Genomic DNA, 15,233 nt, shown 5'->3' with positions numbered 1-15,233 from the left:
GCTCCAGCCCTGGCATCATCTTTGTGTCCTCCCCTGGCCTCATCCATGGCAGCTTGTGCCAGACCCTTCCTGGGCAGAGAGCCTGGGAGCAGGGAACTGTGCAGTGAAGGGAGAGGGGAAGAGGAGATGGCCTCAGGCTGCCCCAGGGCAGGGTCAGCTTGGCCATGAGGAACAATTTCTGCCCTGCAGGAGTGGTCAGGGCCTGGCCCAGGCTGCCCAGGGAGGTGGTGGTGGAGTCCCCATGGCTGGAGGTGCTCCAGAACCCTCTGGCCATGGAGGGAATTTGTTGGAGCTGGGAGAGGGAAGATGGAGAGGGGAGAAGAGGAAGAAATTCTTCACAGTTTGCAGAGGGCCTGGTGTGCCCTGCAGGAGTGTGGTGGTGATGGTGTTGGAGAAGAGAAGGCTGCAGGGAGAGCTCAGAGCAGCTTGCAGGAGCTGAAGAGGCTCCAGGAGAGCTGGGGAGGGACTTGGGACAAGGGCTGGGAGTGGCAGGATGAGGGGAGATGGATTGGAGCTGGGAGAGGGGAGATGGAGAGGGGAGAGGAGGAAGAAATTCTTGAGGGTGAGGCTGGGGAGAGCCTGGCACAGGCTGCCCAGGGAGGTGGTTGAGGCTCCATCCCTGGAGGTGTTCAGGACCAGGCTGGATGAGGCCCTGAGCAGCCTGGGCTGGTGGGAGGTGTCCCTGGGCATGGCAGGGGCTTGGAGCTGGCTGAGCTTTGAGCTCCCTTCCAGCCCAAACCCATTGTGGGATTCTCTGGATCCATGCTGGAAGGAGGAATCTTCTCTGACCTTCTCACCAGGGAATGCCCTGGGCTGGGAGGAACCTTCAGAGGTCACCAAGTCCAAGCCCCTGGAATGAAACCAAAGCTCAGAGCTCCATCAAGCCTGACCTTAGAATCAGAGAATCAGAGAACTCTCAGGGCTGGAAGGGACCTCAAGGCTCAGCCAGCTCCAACCCCCTGCCATGCCCAGGGACACCTCACCCCACAGCAGGTTGCTCACAGCCACCTCCAGCCTGGCCTTGAACACCTCCAGGGGTGAGGCTTCCACCACCACCTCCCTGGGCAACCTGTGCCAGGCTCTCACCACCCTCCTGGGGAAGAATTTCTTCCTCACATCCAATCTCAATCTCCCCACTTCTAGTTTTGTTCCATCCCCCCCAGTTCTACCCCTCCCTGACACCCTCCAAAGTCCCTCCCCAGCTTTCTTGGAGCCCCCTTCAGATCCTGGAAGGCCACCAGAAGGTCTCCTGGGAGCCTTCTCCTCTCCAGCCTGAACAGCCCCAACTCTCTCAGGCTGTCCTCCCAGCAGAGCAGCTCCAGCCCTCTCTGCTCCTCCTTGAGCCACCTCAGTGCAGAGCTGAGCTGCTTGTGGGGGGAGACTCCCAAGGCTCAAATCCACCTTCCCCTTGCTGGAGGGGACCCTGCTGCCAGGTTCCACCCAGGTCCTGCTCTCCTTGGCTGCAGGTTTGCCAGGTGCCTGCTGTGCCAGGGGCTGCTCCTTGCCTGCAGGCTGAGGTGGAGGCTGTGGAGCTGCTCAGCCTCCTCCATGCCCTCTCTTGCTCTGCGTTTCTGGCTGCTGCTGTCACCAGCACATTCGTGCTGCTCCCTGCCAGGGCTGCAGGTCCTGGCTGGTCCCTGCTCCAGCTGAAGCTGTCTGCACTGCTGCTGCTGCTGCTGCAGACCAGCTCCAGCTGGTTTGGAGGGAAGTGCTGACTGCAGGCTTTGTGTGCAGAGCATGAGTCAGAAGGGGAGAGGTGGTGGAAGGCAGAGGTGGGGGGGAGAAGGCTTTGGAGGTGTCTTGCAAGCTCTGAACTACAGCAAAGGGTAGAGGGGGGGAAGGTGGCCTGAAGGGTCCTCCTCCAGGCTCCAAAGGAAGAGGATTGAGGAGCCCCCAAGAGCTGGCAAGGCAGAGGAAGGCTCCTTGGGGAGCCCCCAAGTGCTGGCAAGGCAGAGGAAGAATTCCTGGGGAGCCCCCAAGAGCTGGCAAGGCAGAGGAAGGCTCCTTGGGGAGCCCCCAAGTGCTGGCAAGGCAGAGGAAGAATTCCTGGGGAGCCCCCAAGTGCTGGCAAGGCAGAGGAAGGCTCCATGGGGGTGCAGATGTTGGGGAGCCACCAGGGACCATGGGGGAGTCGTGTGGGGAGGGACAGAGAGGAGAGGAACCAGGGACCAGAAGGGACCTGGAGGTTTGCAGAGGGCCTGGTGTGCCCTGCAGGAGTGTGGTGGTGATGGTGCTGAAGAGAAGGCTCCAGGGAGATCCTAGAGCAGATTCCAGGAGCTGAAGAGGCTCCAGGAGAGCTGGGGAGGGACTTGGGACAAGGGCTGGGAGTGGCAGGATGAGGGGGGATGGATTGGAGCTGGGAGAGGGGAGATGGAGAGTGGAGAGGAGGAAGAAATTCTTTGCAGTGAGGCTAGGGAGAGCCTGGCACAGGCTGCCCAGGGAGGCTGTGGCTGTCCCCTCCCTGGAGGTGTTCAGGACCAGGCTGGATGAGGCCCTGAGCAGGCTGGGCTGGGGGGAGGTGTCCCTGGGCATGGCAGGGGCTTGGAGCTGGCTGAGCTTTGAGCTCCCTTCCAACCCAAACCCATTCCATGGTTCTGTGGTCACAGCTGGATGTGTTCCTGTGTGCCCTGCCCTGGGTGGTCCTGATCCTGCAGGGAGCTGGGCTGGATGCTCCCCAGAGGTCCCTGGGCTGGATGCTCCCCAGGGGTCTCTGGGCTGGATGCTCCCCAGGGGTCCCTTCCAAGCCCACCCTGCTGGGGCTCTGTGCTCAGTGCCTGCTTCCCCTCCACTCCCTGCTCTGGTTTCAGGCTCCTGGGCTCTCCCCCACTCCCCCCCAAGTCCCTCAGCTGCTTTTGCAGCACCTTTGGACATCCTCCTGGAGCTATCTGCAAGGCTTTGCCTCTTTCAAGAGCAGAGAAGCACCCAGGGGCCACCAGATCTGTCAGAGGGAGGTCCTGGGGAGCAGCTGGCTCTGGGCTCTCTCCTTCTGCTCTGCCTGTGGCTCTCAGGTGACAGCAGGACCCCTGCCCCCCTCCCCCACGGGAGCTGCTTTGTCCCTGTGTGGTGGCTGCAGGGCCAGGGGAGTTGGCAGAGAGGAGGTCGGTTGGGGCCTGAGGGGCTGGGGGGGGGGGGGGGAAGGAAGGGGGGAGGGGATGAGATGTGCCTGAGCAGAGGGCAGGGGGTGGGCAGCACCACGAGTGAGAGGGGCTTCCAGATGTGGAGGGCTTCCAGGTGTGGGGGGCTTGCATGTTTGGGGGGCCTCCAGGTGTGTGGGGGGCTTCCAGATGTGAGGTGCTACCACATGAGAAGTCCTTCCACAAGAGAGGAGCTGCCCCACGGGAGGAGCTGCCCCAAGAGTGGAGCTGCCCCACGAGAGGAGCTGCCCCACGAGAGGAGCTGCCCCACGAGAGGAGCTGCCCCAAGAGTGGAGCTGCCCCAAGAGTGGAGCTGCCCCACGAGAGGAGCTGCCCCACGAGAGGAGCTGCCCCACGAGAGGAGCTGCCCCAAGAGTGGAGCTGCCCCACGAGAGGAGCTGCCCCACGAGAGGAGCTGCCCCACGGGAGGAGCTGCCCCACGGGAGGAGCTGCCCCAAGAGTGGAGCTGCCCCAAGAGAGGAGCTGCCCCACGAGAGGAGCTGCCCCACGGGAGGAGCTGCCCCAAGAGTGGAGCTGCCCCAAGAGAGGAGCTGCCCCACGAGAGGAGCTGCCCCACGGGAGGAGCTGCCCCACGAGAGGAGCTGCCCCAAGAGTGGAGCTGCCCCAAGAGTGGAGCTGCCCCAAGAGAGGAGCTGCCCCAAGAGAGGAGCTGCCCCACGAGAGGAGCTGCCCCAAGAGTGGAGCTGCCCCAAGAGTGGAGCTGCCCCAAGAGTGGAGCTGCCCCAAGAGAGGAGCTGCCCCACAGCAGGATCTGCCCCATGAGTGGAGCTGCCCCAAGAGTGGAGCTGCCCCAAGAGTGGAGCTGCCCCACGAGAGGAGCTGCCCCAAGAGAGGAGCTGCCCCAAGAGTGGAGCTGCCCCAAGAGTGGAGCTGCCCCACAGCAGGATCTGCCCCATGAGTGGAGCTGCCCCAAGAGTGGAGCTGCCCCAAGAGAGGAGCTGCCCCAAGAGTGGAGCTGCCCCAAGAGAGGAGCTGCCCCAAGAGTGGAGCTGCCCCACGAGAGGAGCTGCCCCATGAGAGGAGCTGCCCCAAGAGTGGAGCTGCCCCAAGAGTGGAGCTGCCCCAAGAGAGGAGCTGCCCCATGAGAGGAGCTGCCCCAAGAGAGGAGCTGCCCCAAGAGCTGCCCCATGAGAGGAGCTGCCCCACGAGAGGAGCTGCCCCAAGAGTGGAGCTGCCCCACGAGAGGAGCTGCCCCACGAGAGGAGCTGCCCCACAGCAGGATCTGCCCCACGAGAGGAGCTACCCCACGAGAGGAGCTGCCCCATGAGTGGAGCTGCCCCAAGAGTGGAGCTGCCCCACGAGAGGAGCTGCCCCACGAGAGGAGCTGCCCCACGGCAGGATCTGCCCCACGAGAGGAGCTACCCCACGAGAGGAGCTGCCCCATGAGTGGAGCTGCTCCACGAGAGGAGCTGCCCCACGAGAGGAGCTACCCCACGGGAGGAGCTGTCCCACGGGAGGAGCTACCCCACGGGAGGAGCTACCCCACGAGAGGAGCTGCCCCACGAGAGGAGCTGCTCCCCTACCCCTGGCATCTCTCTGCCAAGCTGTCCGGGACGGTTCTGCTCAGGCAGTCTGCTGAGGTGGAAGCTTTGAGGGCCAGGAGATGTCCCTGCCCCTGCTGCCAGCCCCGCGGGGCCCGGCCGGAGCTCTCTGCCCTGCCCGGGGCGGCTGCTCCCCGCGGCACCGGAGCCCGGCAGAGGCACAGAGGGAAGCGCCCGGGCGGGGCCCCCGCAGGCTCCTGCCGCCGAAGCGCTGCGGGGCTGGGAGGCTCCAGCGGCTCCCCTGCTGCTTTCCCACTGAGGTGGAACAAGAAACCTGAGCTGGCTGCGGGGCCTGAGGTGTCCCAGCCCGACGCTGGCTGCCTGCGCCCCTCCGGGCTCCAGAGCAGGAGCTGCCTGGGCTGGGGGACTTCCTCTCCTCCCCTGCCATGCTGCAAGAGCAACCAAAGTCACCCTTGGACTTCCTCTCCTCCCCTGCCATGCTTCAAGAGCAACCAAAGTCACCTTTGGACTTCCTCTCCTCCCCTGCCATGCTTCAAGAGCAACCAAAGCCACTCTTGGACTTCCTCTCCTCCCCTGCCATGCTTCAAGAGCAACCAAAGTCACCCTTGGACTTCCTCTCCTCCCCTGCCATGCTGCAAGAGCAACCAAAGCCACTCTTGGACTTCCTCTCCTCCCCTGCCATGCTTTATGGAGCTGTCACTGGGCACTGCTGCCAACTCCAACCCCTGGCTGTGAGCTGAGGAAAGCTCTCAGCAGTGTCTGAGGAATGGAAGGGGCTCTGGGGCGCTGCTTGGGACACTTCACCAGGGCTTGTGCCAGTGCAAGGTTCATGCTGGGGGCTGGGAAGGGACCTCTGGAGCTCCCCCAGTGCCCAACCCCCACCCCTGCCCCAGCAGGGCACCTCCAGCAGCTTGCCCAGGGGCACAGTGCCCAGGGGGGGTTGGAAGCTCTCCACAACCTCTCTGGGCAGCCTGCTGCAGGCCTCCAGCAGCCTCACCCCAAACAACTTTGGAGCTCCTCCTGGCCTCCACTCTGTGCCCCTTGGCCTGGCCCTGGGCACCACTCAGCAGATGCCAGCCCCAGCCTCTTGCCCCCTGCCCACAGCTCCTTTAGCTCTTGCTGAGCATTGCTCAGCTCCCCTCTGGGGCTGCTCCTCTGCAGGCTCTCAGCTCCCAGAGAGCTCTCAGCCTCTCCTCCTTCCTGAGGAGCCTTCCTTGCCCCTTGCCCCTTCCCCCTGCTCTGGGCACTGTCAGCTGCCTGCATCTGGTTGTCTTCTCCTCTGGCTTGCTCTCTGCTTGCTGCTGGTGAGAAACAGGAGGACAGAGAGAGAGAGCAGCACAAGGTGAGGGCTCTGGGTGGGATCTGTGAGTGCTCCAAGGCTGCCTGGCAAAACATCCCCACCCCATTCCTGGCGTGGCTGAGATGCTTTGCAGAGCAATTGGCACAGAGGTCAGCCCCAAAAGGGGCCCAGTTCCAGCTCCCAGAGCATCCCCAGGCAGCCCTGGTCCCAGCACCCTGCAGCTCAGGGAGGCTTTGATGCCTCTGCTGAGGTTGGAGCTGGCAGAGCAGGGGCAGGTGGCAAGGGGTGGCTGGGAGCAGGAGCAAAGTGGTGGCCTGAGCCTTGGGGCCAAGCAGGCTGAAGCACCCCCAGTGGGCAGCAGCACCCCCAGCAGTGTCCCCAGGGCTCAGGGCTGGGCCCAATTCTGCTCAGTGCCTCCAGCAATGACCTGGGGGAGGGCAGGGAGGCTCCCTCAGGCTGCTGGAGATGGCACCAAGCTGGGTGGGAGTTGATCTGCTGGGGGCTGGAGGCTCTGCAGAGGGCCCTGGCCAGGCTGGAGCCATGGCTGAGGCCAAGGGGATGAGGGCAGCAAGGGCTGGGACCTGCCCTTGGCTCACAACCACCCCAGGAAGGCTCCAGGCTGGGGGCAGAGGGGCTGGGAACTGCCCTTGGGGGGAAAAGGAGCTGGGGGGGGCTGGTGCCAGCAGCTGGAGAGGAGCCAGGGGGTGCCCAGGGGGGCAAGGAGGGCAGCAGCAGCCTGGCAGGGAGCAGCAATGGTGTGGGCAGCAGGAGCAGGGCAGGGATTGTGCCCCTGGCTGGGCACTGGGCAGGGCACAGCTGCAAGGCTGGGGGCAGGGTTGGGCTCCTGAGGGCCAGAAGGACTTTGAGGGCTGGAGCAGGGCCAGGGAAGGGCAAAGGGAGCTGGGGAAGGGTCTGGAGAAGAGGGCTGGGGAGGAGCAGCTGAGGGAGCTGGGGGGGTTGAGGCTGGGGGAGAGGAGGCTGAGGGGAGACCTTCTGGCTCCCTGCAAGTGCCTGAGAGGAGGCTGGAGCCAGGGGGGGTTGGGCTCTTGGGCCAAGGGCCAGGACAAGAGGAGATGGCCTCAGGGTGCCCCAGGGCAGGTTCAGGTTGGCCATGAGGAGAAACTTCTCCCCTGGAAGGCTTCCCAAAGCCTGTCCCAGGCTGCCCAGGGAGGTGGTGGAGTCCTCATCCCTGGAAGGCTTTCCAAGCCCTGCAGCTGTGGTGCTGAGGGCCATGGATGAGCCCCAGACCTGGCAGAGATGGAGACTGGTTGGACTGGGTGACCTTGAAGGTCTTCTCCAGCCCAACCACTATGACTCCCAGGCTTGTTAAGACCACTCCTGTAGATGCTGACTCCAAGTCTGCTGCATCCAGACCAAGCACCACGACCTCATGCTATGCCCGACAGGTCCATGCATGGCCTTCATCCACTCTTCTTCCTCCACAGTGCAGCAGTTTGCAGACCTCCATCGCTGACGCCGAGCAGCGCGGGGAGCTGGCCCTCAAGGATGCCAGGACCAAGCTGGAGGAGCTGGAGGCAGCCCTGCAGAAGGCCAAGACAGACCTGGCCAGGCAGCTGAGGGAGTACCAGGAGCTGATGAACGTCAAGCTGGCCCTGGAGCAGGGCCAGGGAAGGGCAAAAGGAGCTGGGGAAGGGTCTGGAGCAGAGGGCTGGGGAGGAGCAGCTGAGGGAGCTGGGGGGGTTGAGGCTGGGGGAGAGGAGGCTGAGGGGAGACCCTGGAGAGGCCACAGCTGGGATCCTGCTTGGCCCTGAGATTCCTTCTTACTCCTGAAGCTCCCAGCAAGGCTTGAGAAGCTCCCAGCAGGGCTTGAGAAGCTCCCAGCAGGGCTTGAGAAGCTCCCAGCAGGGCTTGAGAAGCTCCCAACAAGGTTTGAGAAGCTCCCAACAAGGTTTGAGAAGCTCCCAACAAGGTTTGAGAAGCTCCCAACAAGGTTTGAGAAGCTCCCAACAAGGTTTGAGAAGCTCCCAACAAGGTTTGAGAAGCTCCCAACAAGGTTTGAGAAGCTCCCAACAAGGCTTGAGAAGCTCCCAACAAGGCTTGAGAAGCTCCAACAAGGTTTGAGAAGCTCCCAACAAGGCTTGAGAAGCTCCCAACAAGGCTTGAGAAGCTCCCAACAAGGCTTGAGAAGCTCCAGCAAGGCTTGAGAAGCTCCAACAAGGTTTGAGAAGCTCCAACAAGGCTTGAGAAGCTCCCAACAAGGTTTGAGAAGCTCCCAACAAGGTTTGAGAAGCTCCAACAAGGTTTGAGAAGCTCCCAACAAGGTTTGAGAAGCTCCCAACAAGGTTTGAGAAGCTCCAACAAGGTTTGAGAAGCTCCAGCAAGGCTTGAGAAGCTCCAACAAGGCTTGAGAAGCTCCAACAAGGCTTGAGAAGCTCCAGCAAGGCTTGAGAAGCTCCAACAAGGCTTGAGAAGCTCCAACAAGGTTTGAGAAGCTCCAGCAAGGTTTGAGAAGCTCCAGCAAGGCTTGAGAAGCTCCAACAAGGCTTGAGAAGCTCCAACAAGGTTTGAGAAGCTCCCAACAAGGCTTGAGAAGCTCCAGCAAGGCTTGAGAAGCTCCCAGCCAGGCAGAGGACCGAGTGCTGGGTTCCAGCCTGGCCCTCTCTGAGCTCTGCAGCTGCCTCCAGCTGGGATCTGCCAGGACCTTGCAGATCCAAGGATAATTTTTTTTCCCCCTCTCCTGGCTGCTGCCAGTGGTGACCTGGCTGAGGAGCTGCACAACCTGCAGGGCATGCTCCAGATGCCAACGTGGGTGACTGCTGCAGGGGAGAAGCTGCACTCAGAGCTCAGGCCAGGGCATGGCCCATGGCTGCTTGTTGCCCCAGGGCTGGCTTGGCTGCCCAGGAAGCTGCCAGTGTGGATGGAGACCTTCTGCTTGCCTCCAAGGCCTTCTGCTTGCCTCCAAGGCCTTCTGCTTGCCTCCAAGGCCTTCTGCTTGCCTCCAAGACCTTCTGCCTGCCTCCAAGACCTTCTGCTTGCCTCCAAGGCCTTCTGCTTGCCTCCAAGGCCTTCTGCTTGCCTCCAAGACCTTCTGCTTGCCTCCAAGGCCTTCTGCTTGCCTCCAAGACCTTCTGCTTGCCTCCAGAGTCCTTCTGCTTGCCTCCAAGACCTTCTGCTTGCCTCCAAGGCCTTCTGCTTGCCTCCAAGACCTTCTGCCTTCCTCCAAGACCTTCTGCTTGCCTCCAAGGCCTTCTGCTTGCCTCCAAGGCCTTCTGCCTTCCTCCAAGGCCTTCTGCTTTCCTCCAAGACCTTCTGCTTGCCTCCAAGGCCTTCTGCTTGCCTCCAAGGCCTTCTGCCTTCCTCCAAGACCTTCTGCCTTCCTCCAAGACCTTCTGCTTTCCTCCAAGACCTTCTGCCTTCCTCCAAGGCCTTCTGCTTTCCTCCAAGACCTTCTGCTTTCCTCCAAGACCTTCTGCCTTCCTCCAAGGCCTTCTGCTTGCCTCCAGAGTCCTTCTGCTTGCCTCCAAGACCTTCTGCTTGCCTCCAAGGCCTTCTGCTTGCCTCCAAGGCCTTCTGCTTGCCTCCAAGACCTTCTGCTTGCCTCCAAGACCTTCTGCTTGCCTCCAAGACCTTCTGCTTGCCTCCAAGACCTTCTGCCTTCCTCCAAGACCTTCTGCTTGCCTCCAAGACCTTCTGCCTTCCTCCAAGACCTTCTGCTTGCCTCCAAGGCCTTCTGCTTGCCTCCAGAGACCCCACACCACCTTGGTACACTCAAAACTGGGCTGGGCTGTGCCTCAGGGAGGCTTTGATGCCTCTGCTGAGGTTGGAGCTGGCAGAGCAGGGGCAGGTGCCAGGCTGGGAGCAGGAGCAAAGTGGTGCCTGGCCTTGGGGCTGAAGCTGATCTTCATGGCCCACCAGCTCTGCTGGTTGTGGGCAGCAGCACCCCCAGCAGTGTCCCCAGGGCTCAGAGCTGGGCCCAATTCTGCTCAGTGTCTCCAGCAACGACCTGGAGGAAGCATGGGCAGGGAGGTGGAACAGCAACCTGAGGGCTGGGATGCTGCTAGCTCAGGTCTGGCTTGTAGGAGAGGTCCTCCCCAGGTTCCTCCCTGGGCAAATCCAAAGCTAAATGGAGCTCAGGACCTCTTCAGTGCCTTGGAGTCCACTGCTTGGAAAGGAAAACTTGGAGCTGTTCCCCCTCAGCTGGTTTGGAAGTGGTTTGGGGTCAGAGTTCTTGAGAGCTTTCAGCTGGTGGTGAGCAGCAGCTTGGGGAGAGGGAAAGAATCAGCAAGGGTGGAAAAGGTCTCTGAGGTCATCCAGGGCAACACCAACCCAAGCCCTCCATGGCCACCAAACCATGGCCACAAGACCCATGACCAAAGGGTGCTGAACACCTCCAGGGATGGAGACTCCACCACCTCCCTGGGCAGCCTGGGACAGGCTTTGGGAACCCTCCCAGGGGAGAAGTTTCTCCTCAGGGCCAACCTGAACCTGCCCTGGGGCACCCTGAGGCCATCTCCTCTTGTCCTGGTGTCCCAAGAGCCCAACCCCCCCTGGCTCCAGCCTCCTCTCAGGCACTTGCAGGGAGCCAGAAGGTCTCCCCTCAGCCTCCTCTCCCCCAGCCTCAACCCCCCCAGCTCCCTCAGCTGCTCCTCCCCAGCCCTCTTCTCCAGACCCTTCCCCAGCTCCCTTTGCCCTTCCCTGGCCCTGCTCCAGCCCTCAAAGTCCTTCTGGCCCTCAGGAGCCCAACCCTGCCCCCAGCCTTGCAGCTGTGCCCTCCCCAGTGCCCAGCCAGGGGCACAATCCCTGCCCTGCTCCTGCTGCCCACACCATTGCTGCTCCCTGCCAGGCTGCTGCTGCCCTCCTTGCCCCCCTGGGCACCCCCTGGCTCCTCTCCAGCTGCTGGCACCAACCTCTCCCCAGCTCCTTTCCTACTGGGCAGCTCCCAGCCCCTCTGCCCCCAGCCTGGAGCATTGTTAAGGTGATTTTTGGGGGTCTTGGTGTTGCCCTCAGTGCCACAGAGCTGAGCATAGGAGCCTCAGGAGGTGGGAACCATGCAGGCCTGGTTTGCTGATGCCAAAACCCATCCAGACCCATTCCCAGGAGCAGCAGTTGGGCCCTGCTGGCACCAGCCCTGCTCTGCACAAGGGGCTGGAGGGAGGCTGAGGGCAGGGGAGGATCCCTGAGGGCAGGAGGTGATGCTGGACCCCAGTCTGCAACACCTCCCTGCAGGCATTCAAGAAACTGTGGAAGGGAGGTTGGAGCCAGGTGGGGTTGGGATCAGAGCTTGGGGTCCCCACCAGAGCTTTGTGTCCCATCAGGGCTTGGGGTCCCTCAGAGCTTGGGGTCCCATCAGGGCTTGGGGTCCCCTCCCCTTGGGGTCCCACCAGAGCTTCCTGTCCCATCAGATCTTGAGGTCCCCTCATTGCCTGAGGTCTCCTGAGAACTTGGGGTCCCCTCAGAGCCTGAGGTCCCCTCAGATCCTGGGGTCCCCTCCGAGCCTGTCCTCACAGCAGAGCTGCTCCAGCCCTGGCATCATCTTTGTGTCCTCCCCTGGCCTCATCCATGGCAGCTTGTGCCAGACCCTTCCTGGGCAGAGAGCCTGGGAGCAGGGAACTGTGCAGTGAAGGGAGAGGGGAAGAGGAGATGGCCTCAGGCTGCCCCAGGGCAGGGTCAGCTTGGCCATGAGGAACAATTTCTGCCCTGCAGGAGTGGTCAGGGCCTGGCCCAGGCTGTCCAGGGAGGTGGTGGTGGAGTCCCTATGGCTGGAGGTGCTCCAGAACCCTCTGGCCGTGGCTCTTGTGGCCATGGTCTGGTGGCCATGGAGGGGTTGGGTTGGTCTGGATGATCTCAGAGGTCTTCTCCCCACCCCAAGCCAAGCTGTGCTGTTCAGCCCTGACCCTCTGCCCAGGCTCCCATCCCTGATTCCCTGCCCCTGTTCCCATCCCTGACTCTCTGCCCATATTCCCATCCCTGACCCTCTGCCCAGGTTCCCATCTCTGACCCTCTGCCCAGGTTCCCATCCCTGATTCCCTGCCCATGCTCCCATCCCTGATTCCCTGTTCCCATCCCTGACCCTCTGCCCATGTTCCCATCCCTGATTCCCTGCCCCTGTTCCCATCCCTGATTCCCTGTTCCCATCCCTGACCCTCTGCCCAAGCTCCCAGCCCTCATTCCCTGCCCCTGTTCCCAGCCCTCATTCCCTGCCCCTGTTCCCAGCCCTGCTTGCTGCCTGCGTCAGAGCCACCACCTCCATGACTCAGGGCTGGGATTCCTCAGCTCTGAAGTGGTTCCTTCTCCCTCTTTTCTTTCTCCTCCTCCTCCTCCCCAGGTGCTGAAGCTTTGCTCTTTCCAAGCCTTGAACTGCAGGGTGTGGCCCTGAAACCTCACAAACAGGCAGCAGGTCCCAGCAGGAACCTGGCAGCACCCTGCCCACCCTCTCCTCAATACCTGGCCTGGTGCCACCAGGGCTGCTGCCAAGCTTGGGAGCCCTCAGACCTGCTGAGCTCTGGGGTTTTGGGGTTTTTCTTGGCTCCCCTGGCCCAGGCACAGCTTTGCACAGATGGACATTTTCCATCTGCCCTCCTTTTGTCCTCCCTTGGCCCTGCTGGTTCCCACGCTGAGCAGCTTCCCAGGGCCCTGGCTTGCTTTGGGAGGGTGGAGAGCCAAGCAGGTAGCTCCAGCAGCTGGAGGTCCCCCTCCTGCTCCCTGACTCAGCTTGGCCAACCCCTCCAAGCTCAAAGAGTTTTTCTCTTGCCCTGCCCTGCAGTGCTGGGCACTGCCCCTGGGACCCTCTCTGTGGAGCTCAGCTCCAGCAGCTTCCATAGGACCCTGGAGGGGGGGTTGGCTGGGAAAGGTCCTCTGGAGCTCACCCAGATCCCCCCCATGGAGCTCTCTCAGATCCCCTCCATGGAGCTCTCTCAGATCCCCTCCATGGAGCTCTCTCAGATCCCCTCCATGGAGCTCACTCAGATCCCCTCCATGGAGCTCACTCAGATCCCCTCCATGGAGCTCTCTCAGATCCCCTCCATGGAGCTCTCTCAGATCCCTCCATGGAGCTCTCTCAGATCCCCTCCATGGAGCTCACTCAGATCCCTCCATGGAGCTCTCTCAGATCCCTCCATGGAGCTCTCTCAGATCCCTCCATGGAGCTCTCTCAGATCCCCTCCATGGAGCTCACTCAGATCCCTCCATGGAGCTCTCTCAGATCCCTCCATGGAGCTCACTCAGATCCCCTCCATGGAGCTCACTCAGATCCCCTCCATGGAGCTCTCTCAGATCCCCTCCATGGAGCTCTCTCAGATCCCCTCCATGGAGCTCTCTCAGATCCCCTCCATGGAGCTCTCTCAGATCCCCTCCATGGAGCTCTCTCAGATCCCCTCCATGGAGCTCACTCAGATCCCCTCCATGGAGCTCACTCAGATCCCCTCCATGGAGCTCACTCAGATCCCCTCCATGGAGCTCACTCAGATCCCTCCATGGAGCTCTCTCAGATCCCCTCCATGGAGCTCACTCAGATCCCCTCCATGGAGCTCTCTCAGATCCCCTCCATGGAGCTCTCTCAGATCCCCTCCATGGAGCTCACTCAGATCCCCTCCATGGAGCTCTCTCAGATCCCCTCCATGGAGCTCTCTCAGATCCCCTCCATGGAGCTCTCTCAGATCCCCTCCATGGAGCTCACTCAGATCCCCTCCATGGAGCTCTCTCAGATCCCCTCCATGGAGCTCTCTCAGATCCCCTCCATGGAGCTCTCTCAGATCCCCTCCATGGAGCTCACTCAGATCCCTCCATGGAGCTCTCTCAGATCCCCTCCATGGAGCTCTCTCAGATCCCTCCATGGAGCTCTCTCAGATCCCCTCCATGGAGCTCACTCAGATCCCTCCATGGAGCTCTCTCAGATCCCCTCCATGGAGCTCTCTCAGATCCCCTCCATGGAGCTCTCTCAGATCCCCTCCATGGAGCTCTCTCAGATCCCCTCCATGGAGCTCACCCAGATCCCCTCCATGGAGCTCACTCAGATCCCCTCCATGGAGCTCTCTCAGATCCCCTCCATGGAGCTCATCTCAGATCCCCTCCATGGAGCTCACTCAAATCCCTCCATGGAGCTCCATCCCAGCAGCTTCCGTAGGACCCTGGAGGGGGTTGGCTGGGAAGGGTCCTCTGGAGCTCCCCCACTCCAAGCCCTTCTCCTACAGCACCCAGAGCAGGTTGTCCAGGAACACATCCAGGTGGGATTTGAAAGTCTCCAGAGAAGGAGACTCCAGAACCTCTCTGGGCAGCCTGCTCCAGGCCTCCAGCAGCCTCACAGTCAGAGATGTTTCTCCTTAATCTCCAGTGAAGCCTCCTTGGTCCCAGCTTTGGAGGCTCCTTGGTGTGTGTGGAGAGCTCTGCTGGGCTGGGAGGGAGCCCAAAGCCTCTCCATGTCCCTCAGGAGCTGTGCTGTGGCTTGGGGCTTCCTCCACCTCCTCAAGTGCACCACAAAGCCCTTGGGAGTTACTGGTGAGGCTTTTGAGGGGCTTTGAGGAGCCCTGCTGAGGGCCAGCAGAGCTCAGCTGAGCCTTCAGTGGGACCTCTCCAGCAGACTCCCAGCTGCAAGCTCTGCTTGCTCTGCTCTGCAAAGCTCTCCTGGGTGAGCCTCCAGGGGAAGGTCCAAGCCATGACAGCCTCCAAGTGCTGCAAGCTGCCTGAGGCTCTGCTGGAACCTCTGCAGAGGGAAGCTGTGAGCTTGTGTGGGGCTGGAAGTGGTCTCTGGACCATGCATGGAGCACACAGAACCTGCTGCAGGCTCTCAGACCTCCTCCCTGGTTGCTCCTTGAGCCAACCACCTTCCTGTGCTCCTTTCCTCTGCAGAGTGGACTCCAGCTGGCAGCCCTTGGCACCTTGACTGCCTTCCAGAGAGCTCTTCCCAAGCCCTGATGAACTTTCCAGGCTGGAGAGAGGAGCAAGGAGCTCTGCTGAGAGCTGCTGGAGCTTAGCATGGGCCACAGGCAGGGACAGTCTGGGTCATGTCCCCACAGCTGCTGCAGCTCCCTGGAAGCCCTGAGGCCAGGCTGGGAGGGTTGGGGCTGTTCAGCCTGGAGAAGGGAAGGCTCCAGGGAGACCTTCCTGGACTGGGAAGAGAGCTGGGGACAGTTTTGAGCCCAAAAGGCCCAGGACAAGGAGGAGATGGTTTGGAACTCAAAAGAGGGAGATTCAGACTGCAGAGAAGGAATTGTTGGTGCTGAGGGTGGGGAGAGCCTGGCCCAGCTTGCCCAGGGTGGGGGTGGGAGATGCCCCATGGCTGGCACCATCCCAGCTGAGGTTGTTTGGAGCTCTGGCTGC

Source organism: Indicator indicator, unplaced genomic scaffold, assembly GCF_027791375.1.
Source record: "Indicator indicator isolate 239-I01 unplaced genomic scaffold, UM_Iind_1.1 iindUn_scaffold_61, whole genome shotgun sequence".
NCBI lineage: Eukaryota > Metazoa > Chordata > Aves > Piciformes > Indicatoridae > Indicator > Indicator indicator.
Note: the sequence above shows the minus strand (reverse complement) of the source record.